Consider the following 22,661-nt stretch of genomic DNA (forward strand, 5'->3'; position numbering starts at 1 on the left):
CATAAACAAAGGGTAATTAGAAACAGGGGGAGGCGTTTATGGGGTACTGCGGGGATCGAGGTTAGGTCTGCTCTCATTTAATACCCTCATTAATGACCTGGAAAGAGGGAGTAAACTACACATTAATGAATTTGGCAGATGATGCTATATTGGGAGGTGCTGTGAGCTCCAGCAAGCATAGAAAATTAACACAAAAAGGGCCTAGTGAGATTAGAAACATGGGCAGGAAACAGCAAAAGGAGCTGTGCCTTGGACAAACGTAAGTGAGTGCAGCTGGAAGGCAAATGCAAGTACGAGCCGACAGCAGAAGGGGCAACGATGGCTGAGCCAAGCCGGCAGCACCGCTCTGGAGCTGGACTGACACCCCAGCCAAGGGCCTGGGGCGAGGGGGACAGCGAGGGGGACCCCCGAGGCCACTGTGCATAAGGGCTGCAGGGAGGGATCAGGCGCTGGTGCCCGAGGATGGACTGGAGGTGCTGGGAGGATGGACTGGAGGTGCTGGGAGGATGGCCTGGAGGTGCTGGGAGGATGGACTGGAGGTGCTGGGAGGCTCAGGTGTGGCCAGAGCACACCGGTCCTTCGGCACAGACGCGTTGGCAGCAGTTCAGAGGGAAGCCACACAAATGATCAAAGGCACGGAGAGACTGATTTCTGAAGGAAGATTAAAAGGCTTAAATATATATATTGCTTGGCTAAGAGCTGTCCATGGGGAGACAAACTAAGAGCCTTACAGATCTGGTTGGTGTAAATAGAGAGGGAGGGAAGGAATTATTTAATAGAGTACAAGGGGCATCACCAGAAGGGATGACAGAAAATGAAGAAATGGAGCATTTAGGTTGAATGTCACAGGGGAAAAAATCCCCTCTGCTGACAGCAAAAATTATGAGGCTGCGATGTGGTTCCCTGGAGGGAGAAAGTTCTGTGGCTTGAGATATTTAAAACCAGACAGGATCAGTCTGAATATAAAGGCGCCTGGGATGAGCCACTGGCAGGGGATGCACAGAGGAGAGAGAGCTGGGCAGGGACGCACCTCATTTTCCAGCTCTTTTTCCACTGAAATGTTTCTTTATATATCACATATATAAAAGACCTGCATTTTTTATTTATTGCATATACGTATTTCTGCTGCTGTAAAGGAAATCACTGACACAATGGATGCTGTGCCAGGCACCTCGTAACTAGGCAGCGCTGAAAAGGCCCTGAAATCAGAGAAACTTCACCTCCATGTAGGTATGAAGGGGGATTAGAGGGGAATTAAGTGACTGGCATGAGGTTGCTGAGCGGGTCCATGGTGTATAACCCCGGCGTCGGTGTCCCTGCACAGTATGGCGTGCCCTGGAGCACAAGGTCTCCTGTAGGTTTGGCTTCTGTAGAGCATCTTGTATCTCCATGGCTTTCTGCAGGACACTCTCCAGGTGACCAAGGAGAAGCCAGGCCACAGCTGGCCAGCTGCACAGCACCTGTAACCTTGGTTAATGCTCCATCCTTTCACCCCAAGCTAAGGCTCAGTTTGCCAGAGGCTGTGACGGGATCCCTTCGGAGAAAAACAAGCATCGATTGCAGCCCCACCCCTCCCCATCTCCTGCCTCACTGGAGGTCTGTGAGTGCTGTCAACAAAATGGATTAATAGTCCTATTATCAGTTCAGATGGATGGCCAGGGTGAGGAGAAAACATCGCGTCCCAGGGAACTCAAGTAGGCGCATTAATAAAGATGCCACACGTTGGCTCTGAAATCTAAAAGCTTCGCTCCACTCCTTGCAACACAATTAGTTTATCTAAAGCCCAACGCTCCCGTCGCGATGCACCTGCCGATGCCCCCGGCACCAGTGCGTGGTGGCCTGGGAGGGAGCTGGTGGTATGGTGGTCCCCGTGCCCCCCTCGACCAAACCCCCTGCAAGAGCTCTCCGTGTAAGACAGCAGCCCATTTCGTAGCACCCTCCTCCGCTCCTGCTGCCACCGGGGAGCTGCATCGTCCCCCTTGGTGCCAGCTTGCTGCCCCTTGGCATCAGGCGGGGGGGCCGGGGGGGCCGCAGGGCCAGCCCTGCCCCAGCCCCTCGCAGCTGAGGAGCTGGTGTGACAGAGCGGCACCGTGGCCTGTCGCTCAGCCGGCTCGTTGATGGGTACGGGCAGCACGTAACAAAGATATTGGTTCTGGTTCTGCCCACGCTGTAAAATAAGGAAAGCTTTTAATTAAGTGATGCAACTTGCAGCCCTTTGTTTGAGCGCTAGTACGAAGGGCTTTCCTTTCCAGCCCAGCATTTATAGCTGTCTCTCTTGTACCTGTCAAAAAGTAAATCACAGGATCTAAAACATGTATATTTAAAACTACGGTATCAGCGGGCTGTCAAGCCTGGGGGTTTTTTATTAAACATTCCTTGTGCATGGGGTGAGGGCAAAGGACGAGCACGGGACAATGCCAGCAAAGCCATCGCCCGCAGACAGGGCAGCGCGACGGCCTCATCTCCTGCCTGGCCAGCTCCTGCTCGCACCCCTGCCTCTCCTCCCTGCCTCTCTCGGGATGCGCTGCTGCAGAGGCCGGTGGCTTCGGGGGCTCGACGCACGCCCTGCCTCCCGCTACAGCCAAGGCTTCCCGCTGGGACCCGCCCCGGCTGGTGGTACCCGCGCCACCGCTCACATCCTCCGCTACAGCGAGGGGGGAGCGAAGGCTGCTCGGAGCCAGCTCCCCCAGCACCCCGTTTGGAGCAGAACTGGAGAAAACATGCACAAAATAGTTTGAAATTTTGAAATTTGTTTTAAAAGTCAAAGAGGAATTTTATCTTTTTAATTTTTCAGAACCTTTCTTTTAATTTCACATTTCTGAAGTGTTGTTTTTCCCCTTTCCAGCACCTTTTCCTTTTAGCTACTAGGTGAAGTAAAATAAATGATGTAGGTTTATTTTTTCCTTTCTTTGCTTATCCAGTCCTGCAAAACTTGAAAGCTTTTCAAAGCATCTGGGTGTCGGCAGTTACAGTTTATTTTTGTGCTTTTTTTTTCCCCTAGCAATGTTTCTAATATCACAGTAAACTAGAAAAAAAACTGTAGCATAGAAAAAGGAAATGAAGAAATAGGAAAACTCTGAGCAAAATCCCTAGACCATTCAGCCATCAGACATCTGCCACGTATGGAGAAAGGGAAGACTTACAAAGGAGAAAAATACAATATTTTATGTTTGAGGGGGCATTTGGAAAATAAGACAAAACATTCAGCTTAGAATTAAACACACAATTTTTTTCCCCTTCCTGTGGGAATTCAGCGCATGCCCACTCCCAAGAGGTTTTGGAGCGAGGACAGCCTGGCCAGCTCTGCCCGTCAGCCCTCTAAGAGCCAAACTTGATCGAGATCAGTGCGACTTGCAGACATCTGTCCGTGTAACTCTGTTAGCAGTTTGCACATAAAGCAGATAAGGGACCGCTGCTCTAAAATATTGAGTCTTTAGACTACAAAAAACTGTCTTTCTAAGCTGAAATCTAACTTTATTTGTACTCCCGCAATTCCACCCAAGTCAGCAGGGTTTCCTGGCTGTTAGCAAGGGCAGCGTCTGGCACGCTCCTTCCACAGGAGAGGTTAAAGTGCCAAAGAGAGGACAGCATCACTCTAAGGAATTCGATAAAGTCCTATCACTCAATAGTTTAATTCACTTCTACTGATGCAGCATCTTTTATCAAAGATTACATAATGCTGAATAATCATGAAGCACATAATGCAGAGCCAGACAGGCAGTTATAATCAGATTTAAAGCCTATATTAAAAAAGTGGCAGGTGCAGGGCGAATTCTCCGCTTCCGCACTGGTGTCGGTCCAGAGGAAGCCCGCTGGAGCCGCTCCGGATTTACACAGCCTGTCTGACAGCAAAAAGTGAGGAAAGGGGAGAAATAACAGGATGGCGTTTTCTAGCGGTACCTGAGGAGTGAGGCAGGCGCAGCCCCGTGAGAAGGCAGTGCAGGGCACAGCATCGCCGCGTGCGATGGGCAGCCAAGGGGCTGGGCAGAGGCTGGCTCTCAGCAGCCTGCATGGGGTGAAGATGAAAGGCAGCCAGCATCATCGACCGCTTTCTTTCCAATACGCTCTATTAAGGTGCGAAGCAAAAAATGATGCGCGATTCGGGGGCCGTTAGAGGGGATGCGGCGTTTTGCCCCACCTCGCTGGCCCGCATCCCACCGGCTGCTGCCAGCATTCATTACCCAGTGACTACTCGATGGCCTGTGGCGAACGAGCGCGCTCGTTCTCAGGCCGCTTCCCAGAGGGCACGTTATGAAAAGCTACTGCTGTAACCAGCATCTCTGCCGGCTGTATCAGCTGAGAGGCTGGGACCCATCGGGGCTGGGAGCTGCCCCGACTCGGGCAGGAGACCTGCAGCGAGAGCCGGGCACGCTGCTGAGCGAGCCGGTCCCACAGCCGGCACAGCCCCACCGCGGCCGAGGTCAGCATCAAGCACAAACAGCATCCTCGCAGGTGACTGACAGCCGACCCGCTGTCTGCTGCAGGATCACACCCAAAAACTATGCGGCTTGATTGATTTAATCCCATATCTTACAAGAAAAGCTAACCTGGGGGGCTGAGAAGCTAACCTGGGGGGCTGGTCACCCTCCGAGACGCTCCCCCGGCCCCCCGGGTGCAGCAGCACACCTGCATCTGGCAGCCTGCGGGGAGACAGAGGTTTCAGCCATGCTGGCTAAATATTTCCCATGCAATCAATTCCAGCGTATAAAACCATCAAACAGGATAACCTTGTGATCAAATGGCCAACAGAGAAAAGTGCTTAATATTATCCATTCCAGATAATGAGCCGTATTTCCAGCACAGGCCCCAAACACACATCACCATGCACTAAATACCATGCAATTGCCTGCACAACAAGTTAAGGAAAGATTAAAAGCGAGGAGGAGAGAAGAGGGAGGGTAGAAAACGACGCACAAGGAAATTGCAATCTGTGCCATCAGCGTGTGCAGGAGCGGAGCCGGGGGAGCGCTGCAATGCAGTTCAGTGCACAATTGCGTGGTGGACCTTCAGGAGAGCGCGTTGGACGCCTGCCTGGATTTACAAACCGTGCGTGCTGTTACCCACACAGGTGAAGAACAGACGGCCTTAGGGTTTACAAGGCAGCAATGCCATGGATGAATTAAGAGGCAACCAAACTTCTCTCTGCAGGAGATCCACCTGCCAGCGAAGGTTATCCTAGGTGATGGGAGAATCTCTGCTCTTCCTACCCTGCTTACAAATAGCACATCTTAATTCAGTCTCTGGGTCCTTGCATGGACAAACAGATTGCGAAGGTCGGGGGAATAGAGACACCTGGGGAAGGACAACGATTTAGTGAAATAGGGCAGTGCAGTATCTCTGGTCTGAACAGCTACACGGCTAACGCACAGAGCTCAGCAAACTCTGCACAGCCGCTCCAGCAACATCCATTCCATCTTTCAAAACAGTCACAAATACAACTAAATCACTTATTCTACATTTTTCTTTCTCTTTCTCCCCCCTTCATTCCAGCATGCTACTTAGTCTGCTGCTGACCCTGTGGGATGGGAAAGAGAGTGCAATGCTTCCTTCCTCCAGCAGAAATTAGATACCTGGCACTGGCGGAGAGCTGACAGCTCCCCAAACATCCACTTGTTTTTACACCCGAGCCACAAGCCTCCTGCCCAGCACGCCAACAGACAGGAGAGAGCATTGCTGGGATATACAGCCTCCTGCCGCAGCACTGAACGCCAGCTGGGAGATTTCGGCAGCGCTCCTCAGCTGGCATGATTTGCCCCGGCTCCGGAGCAGCCGATGGTGACGTGTAGCACCAGCTGAGGAGCAGCCGCGGGGCCAGGACCAGGCTCCGGCTCCATCCCACCAAGGTGCCCGCATTGGGGAATCTGGCTCTGGTTCCTTGCTGGTATTGACTTAGCAGCATCCCGCAGTTTGGTGTTTCAAACGCTGCCTGCCTATATCCTACACCCGGCGATTAGCAGTCCCGGCATAGATTCCAGAGTGCTTCCCTCCTCCCTTCCCACTTCTGCAACTGCAGATGTAGGGAAATTGCAGAACACACCCTTCAAAACCCCAGCTCTCCCCCAGCATTGCCACGTGGATCTTTTTCACCCACCAAACTGAGATTCGCACGTTATGGCACCCCGCCTGTGCTGTCTGCGGTGAGCCTGATGTTCCCGCACCGCAACACAGCCGGGCTACCGGCGGTGTTTCAGCAGAGCACTCGGAGATGTGAATGTCGGGGAAAGCGATTTGTCACATAACATTACCTACAAGAGAAGGGAGAAAAGGCTAGAAAAATGCCTAACAATTGCTGTAATTATGGCCTCTTCGATTGGCTACACGATGTCAGACACGGCGCGGGGGAAAGGGCTGGCATAGCTTATCATAACTGAACCCGGGGTGGATGCTGTTCTAAGCCCGTGATTAATAGTCTGCTAGGATTTGTTTTGGCATGGCGAAAAACCGAGCGCGGTGTCTCAGAAAGACGCCAGATGGACGGCCCGGAGCAGAGCCCCCCAGCCAGCCGCCGGCACGCCGCAGAGCAGGTGCTGGCAATGCCGGTGCCGGCGCAGGTGGTCACCCCGAGCCGCGCGGTGCTTGCTCCTTATTTGTGGGGTAACTGCATCCTGGCAGGGACTGGCTCCTGCCACTGCCCCAAGGCCCCAGCGCTCCTCAAGCTGTTCCCGGCGCCTTGCAGGACGGCGTAATGCCGGATGCGAAGGCCAGCGTGCCGGCGGGATTGCTGGCTGCCGTCCTCCCGCCGCGCTGGCGGAGGCTGCTGAGCAGCACGAGCACGTGAAGGCAGCCTTGTCACCACCCTCGCGTGCGGTGCGTCTCCACAACAAATTCCTGGAGCTCACTTCTAGCAGGAACGCCAGGATGAAACCTTCCTCCTGAAGCCCAGGCTAGTCTTCCTCCCCTTCCCTAAGCCCACAGACTTCATTTGCTCCAGGGCAATGAGACATTGCCCTCCAGGCAGCCGAAACAGCAGCCGCAGCTCCAGCGGTGCAAAAGCATGAAGTGTGGTCCCTCGAGAGGCCACCCACCTGCCGTGGAGCGGGCGGGCAGGGCACCCAGGCCAGGATGGAGCTGCCTTCCCCTCGGGACCCCAAGCCAACATGCCACCGCAGCCATGGCCAACACAGACCCCGTCCTTCAGAGAAGGGCACAACAGGGAAGTGGCAACCGTGCCCATCCAACAGCTCACATCGTTCGTCCCCTTGGAAAGTAAGAGGCAGATCTTGGCTGCCCACGCGAGCAGGTACCAACATCTTGGTGTCCGCTGATGGCAAAATACCCTCCAACGTGAGGCTAAGGGTAAAAGTGAGTCCAGCTGGGCCACAAGATGTATTGTTTGGATCAGGCTGAGAATCACTTATGCAGTGTTTTATTAACCGTAATGGATAGCTGTGCCTGGTAAAATGAGTAATAATCTTGTTTAAGTGATCGCTCCTGAATCACACAGTGTTGTTGCCAATGCTGCAAACTTTCCTCGCTGGTCTGCAGGCCAAATCCTTTCCTGGAGCAAGCGATGCCCAGAACAAAAGAGCACAAATCAGCCAGGAACAGCTTTCTGCCTTTTTTTTTTTTTTTAAGAATCAGAGATAAAATGACAGGTAGCATCCTCCATCTCACAGTCCCTCTGATTTTCACACTTCATCTCATCTCAGTCCATCAGAATTGCTATCTTACACAGCACTTACCCAGCCTGCTGCTCCACATCCAGCTCAGGTGTTTCCCAGGGACAGAGCTCTGTCTGGGGTAAATGGTGGGTGGCTAATGGAAGGAAATAGAGGAAAAAAGTAATTTACATCGGCTAAGCATTTATTCTGTGCACTACTATTTTGTGATCATCTATAATTTTAATCTATTAACAGCAAAAGATGCATCTGTTCTCCAGGTTCATCTTGTTTACAGGTGATGTGATCCCGAGGGACTGGTCTGCTATTCGAGGGCGTTTTTGGAAATTCCGTATTTCCACAATTGTGAGCAACCCCTGAAAGCGAGGGGGGCACTTGGGGAGGGATGGCATCCTGCCTGACAGAGGAACTGCCTTTTAAGCAAGACACGCTCAGGAGCAGCAAAGCGTGCCACATCGAGACTGCCAGCCAGCTTTCGCAATGATGGGACACACCGCTGCCATCACCCCAGCTCTGGTTAAAGAGCAGCGGGTGGCATGCAGCCTGGGGACAGACACCCAGAGGCGTGCAGAGCTGGGACCAGAGACCCAGGCTGCGGGATGGCTGGGGAACACACCGGCATCCCAGAAAAAGCAGTTGCCCGGAGTGTAGCTCTGCATGCATGTCCTCCTGAAACACCCCCTCCCTGGTTCTCCGCCCGGCACCCAAGACCCTCACGCAGCTGAGCTGAGGCTGCGATTCAGGGCATTGAACTCGCCTGCAGCCAGAAAATAAATAATCATTAAAGTTAGGGCAAGTACCACGTTCAAAGGGAAAAGCAGCATTTACAGCCTAGACCACGTGGCAGGATTACGTGATACGCTACGTGAAAAAACACCTTTCCTGGCAGAGCTTTAGCATATACCCTAACCCTATCATCATGATTTACTTTAATTAGCAAGCTAATCAGCTGACCGCGCTGTGGAGCCAGGGCTGGCACTGGGTGACGGCTGAGGGTCCTGATGGAGAAAGCCACCAGCACGACCCATTGCCCACGCGGCCCCTCTGCACCCTACACAGGGCATCCCTAAACCTGTGTTAAGCTGGGAGGGGTGCGGGTGGGGGGCTCAGCACCACAGAGCCCGGGTCAACCATCCCTCCTTCCATCTGTCCGTGGGGGAAGGCTGGAGCAACCAGCCCGTGACCGAGATCAGGTTTCCAGCCCTGAAGAACGAAAACGCAGCTCGTTGAAATTCTGCCTGCCTTCGCAAACAAAGCCGGCGGCTGTCTCTGGGCTGGGTGCCCCAGTCCTGCCCCTGCGGCTGGGAATTCGGGCTCGCCCCGCACCCGGATGGGGGACCCCACGTAGCCAGCAAGGCTGCTGCTCAGCCTCCTGTAAACAACAAATTCAGGGAAATAAATACTAAATAGATCTCTCGCAATGCACAGAAACACCACGGGGACCGTCCTCTTTAACGCGAGCCTGTTCCCCCCCGGGACCCTCCTTTGAACTCTTGTTTTCTTCCAAGCCTGGGACCATATCTTCCCTTTCCTCGCCGCTGTCGAGGCCAGCAGTACAGGGGGGCTGTCCCCTGCTGTTTTCTCCAAGGGGATGTTCCTGCCCGCACGTGGAAATGTAAAAATTCCTGCTCGGATTTTGAATAAGTCACCTATCTCCAGAAATCACAGCCACCAGCAGCAGCTCTGCCCACCGGGGTCTGGCTGTTGCCATCATTCATGCACTGAGATTTTCATGGCTTCGGGCACCTGCAGAACCTGAGCTGGAACAGACGGAGCTGATTTAGGTATTCTGGAAATTTGCAGTGAACAGTTTATTGGAAACATTTAGCCCTCTTTTTGTTCATTAATGAAGTTCAAACATACTTTGATTTTCTTCATATTTGCTCATTATTTGAAATTGCACAGGGATGCTTTAATGGGGATGTTTCGGAGCGGGGACTGCCTGCCTGCTCTTCAAAGGCAGGCAGGCATCAGCCGCAGCACGTCCCTGCTCCGGCCCCGACACGCTCTGTGGGACGGAAACCTGGCAAGGATTCAGGCTCCTACCGCCACCCCCCAGACCTCCTCTTTCTGCAGGCTTTTCCACAAGCAGACTTTGCTCCAGACACAGAAGCGCTTGCTGAGAGCAATTTAAAAGGGTTTGCAAACATCAGCATGGTCCTTATTGAAACAAATATCCACCAATCTGCGCCATGCTCTGAGAGCAGGAGCTCCGGGAAAGATCACATCTCACCAGCTGGTTGGGACACGGTGCCACGGCAGCAGTGTCAGAGCCGCTCGGCCGCAGGCAGCCTCCTGCCAGCCCTGCCCGTGCCGTGGGGCACGCGCCCCGGCCACCCGCCCAGCCGGCACGCAGCCGCGATGGGACCGTGCTGCCGGTGCTGGGGGGAATGGGGAGAGGTGAATGCAGCTGGAGGGTATGAGAGGACAGCCCATCACCGAAATGCCCCATGCAGTAGAAGCACCCAAGCCAGGGTAGGCAACGGGGTGGGAGGTCGTTCTGGGCACCAAGCACAGCTTCTCCGCGCTCCCGTCAACGCCTGTATGGATAGCAAAGGTCCGTGCACGTGAGACCACCGTGCAGGCAAGGAAATGCAGAGCAGAGCTATGAGAAATGTCCTTTCCCTGCTTCTTCAGCCACCTGCCTGACCTGGGCCAGGGGGTCTGAGATGACCCTGGCTGGTGTAATCAGAAGGGAGAACCATGGGGTAAGACGCAAACCCCCTGTTGATCCTGGTTACACCACAAAGGAGCATCGGTGACTCTGCCACATCTGCCAAACCGCAGAAGAAAGTCTCATCCCAGGCATAGCAGAGCTTCCCTGCCCCAGCCATGGGACGAGCAGCCACCACAGGGGTTTCCAAACAAGGAGCAGACAGCGACCAGCAGAAAGCTTTTTTGTGGATGCTCCCAAGCACTCCCAAAACTTCTGCAGCCTGAATATTCCAGACCTGCTGTAACATTTGGGTATTTCACATATATCGCACAAACCCAGTTTATTTCGGGAATTATATGGTGATGGATAGCTAGATGCAAGGAAAGACCATTATACGCTATAAAAAGCTGCACAGTCTTCCTGCCTGCTCCGTGCTCTGTGACAAACCATCTGCTTTTCCTGCACCTCCCTTTGTTTATCCTGCTCAGCTCAGCTGAAATTAAAATTGACAAAAGCAATTTCTCCCGATCAAGTTGGAAAGATAAGGAGAGCGGCTGCTCTGCACACACTGCCATAGAAACCTGGGCTACTCCAGCGTTTCATCCTCCTCCTCCTCCCCGTGCAGCAGCTAAGCCTGTGAAGTGAAGTGCCCAGCTGCAGTGGGAAGATACTCCCGCTCACGCCAAAGCAGAAACACAGATGGATTTAGCCACGGGAGATCCATCTCGCAAACACGGCACTGAGAAGGAGTTTTGTTTTATTCGTGCTCCGATCCCCTCCCCTTGGATTCAGAAGTACAAAGTGGCCCCTTTGATTAGAAAAGCACATTTGGATGAATTCGGAATTATTCGCCGTTCAAGGGAAGGGAGGGGGAACGGCAGAGTATTTTCTCTGAGAAAATTTCTGGAGTGTTTGAGAACCTTCTAGGTTATATTTACACCGCTAAAGCACTTTTCAGCTCAAAGCACTCTGCAAAATACGGGTCCAGGCTGCAGATGCAGCTGTAGCTCAGCTCTGGCACTAAGCCTCCAGGATTTGGTCCCCCAGCACTTAAGCCCAGCCTCCAACAATGCACCTGCACAGGGCCGTAAAAGCTGTAGGATGGGAGAGAGCCCCTCATCACCTCCTCCCAGCTCGGGGACCCTCTCCTCGAGGGGCTGGAGCACAAGCCCTCCTGTAAGACCAGCGGGGCCAGCTCCTGCAACAAATTTGCATCCCTCAGTGCCGCACCGCGCGTGCAAGAGCCAGGAGCCGGAGGCACAGAGTGCAACTCTTGAAAGACGGGGGACCTTCATATTTCTACATTCAATTTCTTTAGACATGTTAATAGCACGAGGCCTCTTTTCTCCGAGATGCAGGAGCAGCTGCTAGCGTCTCCACTGAATTAAGCTGAGGGCAAGTTTTACGTTTTGAAGAGAGATTTTTGGGGTCTGGTATTTTTTTTAAATCTGAGAGCAAAGAAAGATATCAGAAAAACATCAAGCTGTGAGACATGCCATTTTCCCTGTGCTGTTATAACTCAGGAATTGCTGAATAAAACCGCAGTCCATGTTCCTGATAAATTCCCCGGTGGGCTGAGTAAAGACTGGAGAAATTCCACCCGAGAAGGTAATTGCTTTTTTTTTTTTTCCCCTCCCTGAAGTTACTAGAGTTGCAGGAAGGCCCTGAAGCAGAAGCCCCTTGACTCAGCCCTGTCACAGGAGCAGCAGACCTGGAGCCCGCTGTTGTGGGCTGCACGTGGGGCTGGTGGACTGCAGGGACCAGCTTGTGCAGGGCAATGCAGCAAAGTAAGGGGACCATTGGATGTCAGGGCCCTTCTGCTCACTAAAGTCACGGATGGAGGGTCAGAAGACCTCCAGGGCCTGAGAGGAGACCAAGGAGCACTCTAGGTGGGAAGCAGGAGCCTTATCTACACAGACTGCACCTTCTGCAGGCATCCACGCCTCCGTGACCACCTTTGACAGCAAAGAAAAGCTCTTGCAGCTCAGGTGAAATGCGAACGGAGGGTGCCTTGATTCCCAGCCAGCGTTTAACCTCCTCCCTCTATTGTGCCAGTCTTACGCAGGAAGCCCCATCTCTCCGCAGCCGCAGACACCAGGCACTCACTGCCACCAATTAATCAAGATGACCGCTTCGATTGCATTACACGTCAAGGGGCAGATAACGCCAATAAACCCCTCCGCAGCAAGGCAAAACCGAAGCGATGACGCCAGCAAATCGATAGAGCGTTTCTGGATTTGCACAGGATGCGTTACCTTAGGATCTGGATCTGCTCCTGGATTTGTCCAGGATAAGCAAGATTAGATCTGGATCAATCCCGGGCTTACCGGGGCTAAGCAAGATTAGACCATGGATCAGCCTCCGTATTGATTGTATAATTTGTCACTACTATGCTTGGGGAAAAAAAAAAAAATCCCCCGTGCAGCTAATGGAGGCTGCACCAGCACGAGGGGGTGGAGGTGCCAGCCCTGCTCCCCTCGCTATATTCATTAGATATGTCATTCACTCAGCACAGTCATTGTTTTCTGTGATAACATACTTAAAATTCAGCAGCACGCTCTTCCCCACATTTAAATAGAAACAGAGATTTACCCCCGGACATATATTATGCATTAAAACGGTATTTTAGGAATTGGAGTAAGAATTCACCTGACTCCTCATTTATCTGCAGCTAATGAGGCTCCACAAATCAGAGCCCCACAAACGCTCCCGCCCGGACAAGAGCCGGAGGGACCACGACACTGGGATGGCACAAGCAGAGGGAGCAGCAGGCGGTCTGGGTAGTAACTCGGGGGAGAAGCAAGCCAAGCATCCAAGGAAGCCAGGTACACAAAGAGAATGGGGAATGATCCGCAACGCCACTTGCTTGACAGCATCTGCCAGCGTCGGCCGATGCGATGTGACATTTTGGTGCCTGGGATGGGGACGTGACTTCTTCATCTAGACCTTTCTAAGTTGCCCTGGGATTTTGAAGGGTTTGATGATAATAATAACTGGTTGTTTTTTTGCGTGAGCTGCTTTTTATGCATCCCTGACTGTAAGAGTTAGAAGGAATCAAAGACTTTGCAAACCTTCTGGCAGCTTTAGGGATCGCAGCCCACTGCGAGCAAGGAGGAGCGGGAAAAGCTCTCCTGGCCTCTGAAGTCTGCCTCTCCTCAGGGAGCCGTGAAAAGTTATTTCTGCAGTATTGCAACTGGATCAGCAGTGGAGGAGATGACATGAGATTAACGAAATAATAGTGCTCTGTGGGCTGAGCGGGGCATGATATTGCCCTGGCAGTGCTCTTGGCAGCTCGCGGATCATCAGGCGGGAGAAAGCACGGACAGCAGCCTTCTGCCTCCAACTTATCGCCTCTAGCAGCAAGGACTTCTTCTGTCTGCATCTCTCCTGTGCCCTCATCCCCTCCTGGGCAAGGGAGGGTCATTTCCAGGTGCAGAGACGAAGTGTTACTCAGTTACGGCTGGTGCAGGAACACCAAACCACAGTTTGCTTTGTTTGCAGCGGGGCAAGTACAGTGCTTGCGACTCATTTACCCAAACAGAAACACCTCCCAAATTACCCTGCAAATTTTCCCGAGGTATCCATGCCCTCTTCTTATTGACTGCACTGTTGAAAGCGTTGTCTGCTGAAGACAAGCGTTCTTGCATGCGTGGCAGATAACACCAATAAGTCACCGGGTCACACTGCCCTCAGGGAGATCCTGCTGGGGAAGGGCTGTGGGGGCAGCTGGCGCTGGGTTTGTGGTCCTCCCCGACACCCCCCGATTCCCCCTTTCCACCCCAGCCTCGGAGCAAGACCAGAGTTTGCCCTGGCCCGTGCACTGGGAGCCCCTCGAGGGGCTCAGCCACCTTCTGCAGACGCCGGTTTCTGCGAACAACCTCTGTGCATGGGTTATTTTGCCTGCTTATCCCAGTAAATGTGTTTCAGTTAATCCAATTTGCTCTCACATTGAGTAGCGTCAAACACAGCAGCTGCCAAACAAATAGTAAAGATACAAGAAAAGTGGCTCCAGCCCCTTGCTGGAGATTTGGGAGAGAAGGCTCAGCACCGGCATCTGCACATTACAGAGGGCAAGCAATTCCCTCAGCCCCGCAAGACACAGCTGGGGTACGCTGGCGACCGGCAGCAAATAACACAGGGGCAAAGGACAATCACATTTGTACAACCTCCTCACCCGTGTTTCTCTGCATTATTTAAGAGAAAACATGTTCTCTTCCAGTCTTTATTCTTTCCCTTTTGCACTCGATTCCTGCTGCTGGTGAGTGAACTAAATCAAACCCTCCAAGCCGAGGCTTCAAAGCAGCATGAAGCCATGCTCTGGGTCTGATCCAGGTCCGGAAAGGTGGCCTCGTTGCTGCAGCGGGACAGAGAGGGCTCTCGGATCAGCCGGACCCAGAGCAACGCAGACCTGGGCTCAGTGGAGCCGGACAGCTGCTGGGCATTGACTGAAAGCCCAGAGCCCAACACTTGTAGCTTTGAAATGCAGATCCAGGTCCAAACCCCAGAGAAGAGCCGTGCCCCCAGAGAAGACGCATGAGCAGCTGCCCCTGACTCTGCCCAGAACCATCACAAGCATCAAGAAGGACCAAGACAAGGCAAGAGCCCAGGGCCACCATGGTCAGGACACGTTTGGAGCCGAGGCCAGGCACCACCACGAGCCCCAGGTCCCCCACCCTCTCTCGAGCATCAGACAGGTCTGTGGCACTTGCAATGCCATATGATAACAGCATCGCACTGGGCTGTCTAGACAGCTCACGAGCAGCCCATAAATGCCACACACCCTCACCTCATTGGGGCTTGCAGGAGCAGCATGGCTTTCCCCAGCAAAATGAGTCCTCACCTGCACCATCTCAGCAGACACCATGGGCAGGAGGTGAGGGTGATGGAGGGGCAGCCCTGCACACGGCCGAGTGTGGGCAGGGGAGCTGCTCCCCCCCAAAAGGCTGAGCTGGAGGCAGGGAGGGGATTCTGCCCCCCCAGGGCACACGTAAGGGCATGAGGTTAGAGCAGGCGCCAGCATCTCTATTGGAAAACCCACCCCTGCAGAGCTCAATTGATTTTTTAAATTAATCTATTTACAGCAGTTGGAGCTGAGCTAGCTTTAGGCGTGTTTAAGCTGCTTTCCCTGTGCCTCGCCTTCGGCATTTGCATGGTGGGATTATGTCAGATGGTGGAGCAGGAGCACCTCTGGGTGCTGCTGCCCAATGCCTGCATGCCCGGAGCAGGGCCGGAGCCTGGCAGGATCCAAGCCTCCTCACAGCCCTTCACCCGGCATGCCCAAAGCATCCCCCCACCAGGGCAAGGCTGGGGAAGCAGCAAAGGAGCCCCAAAAGCTTTGGGGTTCAGCGTTGGATGGCCAGACCCCACCAGCCTGAGGGGCTCCAGCCCTGCAGGACCCCCAGCAGCCTCCACCAGAGATCCTTCATGCTTTGGAAAAAAAGCTTAGCGGGGAGGATTTCTCCTCTCTGTCATTAACCTGACATAATGTCTTTCCTGCTGGCAGCTTTCAGGCTCAGCAGGTTTGTTATAAAATTCATTATCAGATATTGCAATCACAGTCACCTTTATTGGGCTCTGCATTTACAATAATTAGGCCAATAAACACTGATTTATAAAAATGACAAACAGGAACTCCCAGTAAGCAAGAAAAATGTGCTTTCTTTAGCAAGCAGTTTCTCACAGGACAAAAAAAAAATGTAATAAGGCAGAAACCAATCACCACAGCTGACAGCAAAGTTAAGCGGGTTCTCCTGGGAATTTCCACTTGCCAGCGGAGACTCCACCAGGGACAGACCCGGGGTGCAGACCCCAGGGCCAGGCAGTTCAGCACGGGGCAGGGGCTGCATCTCCCCTCCCAGGGGCTGCGGCCCCCTCCTGCCGCAGAGCAGAGACAGCCGGGGAGCAGGGGAGATGCTGGGGGTGCAAGGGAAGGAGAAGATTGTGGCAGGTGGCATTGAGAGGGGAAGAGCAAGGAGGGGGCGGGAGAAATCGGGAGGGAGAGCCGGAACAATACAGACAGGGAGAGAAAAATCCAACAGAAGGAAGCACCTTGGCAGGCAGGGAGGGGAAAAAAAATCCCTGCCAGGTATTGCGAAGGGAGAGCAAAGCAATAGGAGAGAGAGAAAGAGGGTGAGACGGAGCTTCAAGCCTTAATGTTCGGGAAAAAATATGAGAGCCTCAGCAGGAGGGGAGGAGAGAGGAGAAGGGAGGTGTCACCTGAGAGAAAGCAATGCAGATGCTCTCTGCATGCCCAGGCTGCTCCGAAGGCACACGGGGCTGGGCTCAGCCCACTGCAGATGGGCTTTGGGGGGCACAGGGTGGGCACAGCCCTGCTACGGCAGCGAGCTGAGCCCCACTGCAGCAGACCCTCGTGGGTATGTCAGGTAGAAGGCGAGGGCAGATGCACCACACACAGCAAAAGTGTGCAATCACGATCCCAAAGGCAAAAACTCACCAAGTCGAGGAAAGATCTGAGCTGCAGCCAGCCCAGCCATGAGGGAAGGAGGCAACAAACTTGTAGGGCACAGAATGGGGCCAGCCACAGCACCAGTGGCCCCAGCACCACACAGGGTGCAAGCCAGCCCTACCACAAACCCCAGGATGGGTGTTAGGAGAGCCCCATCCAGGAGTCAGTGCAGTGGGGCTCGGCCGCCCCCCAAGAGGGCAATAGCTGAGTCACCCAGGTTTCGGCAGAGCCCCCAGACACGGTGGGACGTCAGCTCCTGGGACAACCCGCAGCAGCTCCCAGTACCACCAGACCCAGCCCTGGAGCACTGTGAACCCTTCAGCTTGCCACCAGTCAGGCAGCAGCCTCAGGACATGGCTGCCTCCGAAAGCTGCTCACACGCGGTGCTGGGCGGGAGGAAGCCCAGCAGCGCGGCAGGAGCGCGGTGCCCATGGCCCTCGGCAGCCAGCCCCCTCTCGCAGGCGGGCGAGCCGTGCGTGCCACACTACATCATCACCAATATGCTTATCGTCTCCCCTCCGCACCCCCTTTGCAGCCCATCTGCGATCACACATGGCTGAGGCGGAGAGGAAGCTGCAGAGGAGGAGGAGGAGGAGAACCCCTACCACCGTCACAGCGCGGGCACGCAGCCCAGCCCGGCACAGGTGCCGATCCCCTACAGGAACAGGGCTGGTTAATGCACACAGCGCTGCCATGACCCCACAGCTCCCACCTCACCTGCACACACCAGAGCCTCCTCCCTGCTCTATTTCCCACCTTTTTTTGGCTGTATTTATCCCAGTTTCCTCTTGACGATCCCCAGCTCTCGGCACCCCGTGCTCCTGGAGCCCCTCAGAGCCCTGCAGCCCTCCTCCACCAACCAAGGGCCAGCAGCAACACAGCCCAAACCCTGCTGCAGCCGTCCCATCCCCTATATACCCTCCCAGGCAGGGGCAGCTCAGCATCATTGGCTCCAAACACCTTTGCTCATGGGGACCACCTGGTGCCCCAGGTGGAAGTGTAGCTGGCTGGAGTAGCCCCCCCAACCTGGAGACCCCCAGGGTCCCCCCAGGTGCCGGTGAGCATCCGGAGGGGAGCCAGCCTGCAGCAGCACCAGCTGATGAACCCCAAAATTCATAGACTTGCAGAGCCTTCCACTGCTTCTTTCTATTTGGGGCAGAGATGGGCAATCATACTGACTTTGTTTCATTCTATTTATTTTATTGATTTTTCAAATAGCTGCTTTTTTTCCAAAAGGACCCTGGGGCTGTGCACAGCTTGACTGTGCATATGAGAGCTGAGGAGGAGGCAGCAGCTGAGCTCGAGGTACAGGGGAAGCATCTAGGGTTGCATGGAGACATCACTGAAAAAGGACCAGGTAAACCCCCATCTCCCAAGCCTCAGGACCTCCCCAGAAACCTCAGCACACCCAAGAGACGAGGGCATTCATCCTCCCATCGCTGGGACACTGTATGTGGTCTCAGAGGACGAGGGAAAATGATGCTTATAGCGTCACAGCGTGATTAATTGCAAGGGCCATCAATGGGACATTTAATGACAATCAAAGAAAAATTAACTGTGTTGAAATTCTTGAGTTTAATGGATTCCTTCTTGATTAGTCGCATTCAGGAGTAATCTCAATTCTGTCTTTACTTGCTTTGGTAAGTAAACAACATTAATACATATATCAGGTGACAAAGTAAAATAACGTAAGACCCTATGTGGTACTGAACTGAACTGATTCAGCAGGAAATGTTTAATATGTTAATATTAAATATTTTACTAAGTAGTGATAATCAGCTGGTCATTCTCTTCACACAATCCCAGCACAACGCAGCAATTTTTACCAAAAATTGTCTTCTCCCTGCGGGTTTCCCACTCTCAAGTTCATGGCCATGGTGAGATTCGGGCCCTGCAGTCTGTCGAAGGGGAACCTGGTGCCTCTCCCCATGCTGAGGCTTATTGCTGCTGCTGGAGAAACCCAGAGCATCCATCCATCCCGCAACGGATCCACACACCTGCAGCGCGACATCTGCGCTTCCTCGAGAAACCAGGCTGGCCTCGCCCGCCTCCTTCCCCCCGCGCCTCAGACATCACAAAATTACCCGCTTCTAACTAAGCAGGCTGGCCATTAACGGCTGCCAGCGCAGCGCCGGCATCGCCCCGAGCACCCGTCTGCTGCCATGAACGTGGAACCCAATAACAGCACCTGTACGGCCGCTTTGGGCGGTGGGCACTGGGGTGGTGGTTACTGCAGGGAGACAGCGGCCCCTCGCTCCCCAAGTTATCCTTTTGGTTTCCTTTCTGGCATCCAAGAGGAGCTTTACAATATTCCTTCAGGTCTTAACAACCCTTAAACTACTTTTAATAAAATGCTTTTTGGTGTGTCACCAATACACACGTAGCTTTCAATTACATTTTAGCACTCCCAGTAGGAAGTAGCTCTTTATTGGGAGAAGTGACTTATGATAGTGCAGGATTATGGGTTTGGTCTTTGCATTAGAGATATTTGAAGCCTGGTGAAAATAAAAACTGCTCAGCACATATTCTATAGATGAGCTAAGCCTTGTGCACGGGGAAGCATTTCTGAAGAAGTTAAGTGTTTGAAATAAAACCGTGTAGTCATCCGGTAGAACAGAGACATGAAATTGTTATTTATCAAGATGAAACCGGCATTTGGATAAAATTCTCAGGCACTGTTAATAACTTCTGTTGACGAGGGAGTCACAACAGCAGAGATGAGGTAGACGTCCCCCTGAGCTCGGAGGAGCGGGATTTTTCATGGGCTGTGAGCAAGGAGAAGCATGTGTCTTCGGTAATAACTTTCTGAGCGGCTCCATCAGAACGGCCACCATGAATTTATCTTTTTCTATTCTCTCCAAAAGCTTTGTCAACTTTGAATAATCTGCTGTGGCTACAGACTGCCAGAGTGCCACATGGCCACGTGCATCTCCAACATGAAGTCCAACTCCCCGAGCAGTTTTATCATAATGATTAAGTTTCTTAACTTAGATCAAGGATGTCTCTGGAGTACCCTACAACAATGCGAACTTAAGATAAACAATGAATGATGAATAGGCCAATTACTGAAACCTCCCTTCAGCTGAGGCCATATGTGGCTAGTTGATAAGAGGAGGTATGCATCCTCTCATCCGGCAAATGTTACAGAAAATGGGATGGTTTGAAGCAGAAACAGTTCTATCTAATCAGCCACTGGCTAATAAGCAATTTCCTTTTATACGTGATTTTTCTCTTTCTCTGTTTGCTGTCCGGGATGTTGGAAGTGGGGAGGGAGCCAGCAGCCCGACCGACATGTGTGCAAATGCTTCGCTATGGGATAAATCACCCAGAGGCCACCGAGTCTGAAGGACAGTGGTGTTGTTCTGTGTGGGATGGGGGTCCAGGGCAAGAGCTGCATCCCCAATCCTTCTCTTCTCCCTCCTCCCAAAGCTCCCCGGGGCGGCAGTGCGTGCAAACGTCCCTGCAGAGCCAGCACCATCCTCTGGCCCCACGGCAGGTCCCAGTCCGAGACACAAAAGCAGCAGGAGATGGTGTGTGATGGTGCTGTATGTGTCTCCTGAAGGTGAAGAAGCCTTTCCTGAGAGACTCATCCAAACCAGGGGAAGAGCCGTTCTGTAAATCTACCGGCAGCCTGCTGAAAGCTTCGTGTGTGCAACAGCAAAGGGGGACAGACACCTTGGACCACAGCTGAGGACCAAGGGACAGACACCTCAGACCACAGCTGCAGGACCTGGGGACAGACACCTTGGACTGTGGATGCAGCACCCCAGACAAGCTGTAAGCCAGTGCTCTGGACGTATTTTGGGGCTGGAGCACCGAAAAGAGCAAAGCAAGAGGCATTTCCCCTACTGAGAGACACCCCCAAAAAGCACCCAAGGAGAAGGGGCCAAGGCTGGTGGGAGCAGACACAGCGGTGTCCCCCCAGGTGCTGTGGCTCCATGTCACTCCCCCCGGCTCCGTCCGGCAGCAAGTGCCACCGCTGCCACCACGCCACCCTACAGCGAGAGCCACAAGGCGCCGCGTCCCGCGGTAAACGATATGATTTACTTACTACCTATGGAATTGCCCAATTAATTCACTATCCACATTAATATTATGGCTCATTTTTAACTTTACTGTCTCCATCGTTCCAATTTAGTGCTGCTCAGAGATGCTGCCACTGACCTTAATGGGTTTTTCATTATAACAAAGAGCACCATATTAATCACGATGGGTTTTCAGCTGGAGGTTGCTTCCTGAGCCCCACTGCTTTGGGGAGCTGCTTTTTAGTGATTCAGGGACCTATTTCATTTCTGCCAGGCTTCTTGCCTCCGCTCACACTGTGCATGAACCTTCATGCTGTACAGGAGGAATTTCTTGATGTAACATTGCCAGGCACAGAGATTTTATGCTGCAGTCAAGCCATGCTGCAGATATGATAGATTTTTCTAGACAAATTGGAGTAAGAAGAAGAAAACCGAAAGGATGCACCGGTTGTAGCCAATGAGCCTCTTATTGTCCTGTATAAAAATCAAATGCCTTTTAATAATTTCAGATGTTCTTCTGAGTATCAATTAGTCACACATTAATATCAGTATTGCTTCTCTTCCTCAGTTCACATCAGATTAAATTCTCTCCTGTCATACAGACTCGTACTCATTAGCTTCAAGGAAAGTTAGTGATTGTTCCCTCTTCATTGGCACTGATGGAAAATTTCCATCGGAACTGCTTTTTATACAGAGAACCTGATTGTCATCTTAAAGAGACTGAGGGTTTTTTCCCCGGAAATTGTTGTCTTTTCATGGAAAAATCCTTTTTTTTCTTTCTCTGAAACCCTGAATGCTGAGCCAGAGCACTGAGGAATGGGGGGAAAAAAACCCCATTCCTGAGCAGCATCATCCCGTGGTTTCTGTCCGTCTCGGCATCCCGAGTATCCGTCTCCCCGCCGGGATCCAGCAGCTGTCGCACAGCCCACAGCTGCCGAGGGGAAGGATAATTTGGGTTGCACAGGGTTTTGCAGCTGTCAACCCCCCCAGTTCAAGACTAGATATTTATAATGTTCTCTATGGAGAGCAACAGCGAGGAGGGGTCCCATCCTGCTCCCTGCCCAGCACAAGGGCCGGGGAGCGCAGGGCTGAGCTGGCTCTGGGGATGCACGTGCATGCACGTGTGCATGCCTGTGTGCACGCTGTATATGCATGCATTGTGTGCGCTTACTCCCATTGCTCCCCATCCCTCCCGGCCAGCAGTGCCCAATTTTGCAGGCTGCAGCAAAGCGAGGTCCCCAGCCCTGCGGCAGGACCCCCCCACCGCTCGCCCCAGCCGCTCCATCCCCAGCACTCGCCAAGCGCTGGAAGGGACTGATGATATTTATTGAGTTTTATTAACTCCCAGCTCTGGGAGGTTCTCACCTCTTCCAGCTAAGTCAGACGCCCGACTCCTGCCGGAGTTACAGTGATTGCCATTAAAAAGCTTGACATTTACCTTACAACAGTAATAAAATAATAATGCCTAATTTGGTTTACGAGTGGTATTTGCAGTGTTTCCTGTGCCTGGAGTGGGGGATATTGTGAAGATCGCTGCTATGTTGATCAATTACGTCTGCTTAACGGCACTGCTGTAATTCTTTCCTGTAATCATAACCGTCTTTCAGTAGAGCTGCTCCAAAGTTTTCCTTTGAAACTGTAATTTTGACAGGAAAAGCAAATGTTTTCAGATACTTCAGTTTCCTGCGAATAACAAAAGCTTCGGAGGTGAAACTTTCTGGTGAAAAGTGGAGAAAGACAAACCTGGTGTCTGCACAGATTTTGCTGCATTTAGATTTCCAAAATCTTTCAGCTATTTTCAAAGGCTGCCTGTTATTGCTTTCCATTAAAAAGCGATTTTTCTCCTCCAACTGACCTGCTGTCTTTCACTCGTCAATATGATTCCCTTCTGTTAT

This window comes from Gavia stellata, chromosome 14, assembly GCF_030936135.1.
Source record: "Gavia stellata isolate bGavSte3 chromosome 14, bGavSte3.hap2, whole genome shotgun sequence".
Taxonomy (NCBI): Eukaryota; Metazoa; Chordata; class Aves; order Gaviiformes; family Gaviidae; genus Gavia; species Gavia stellata.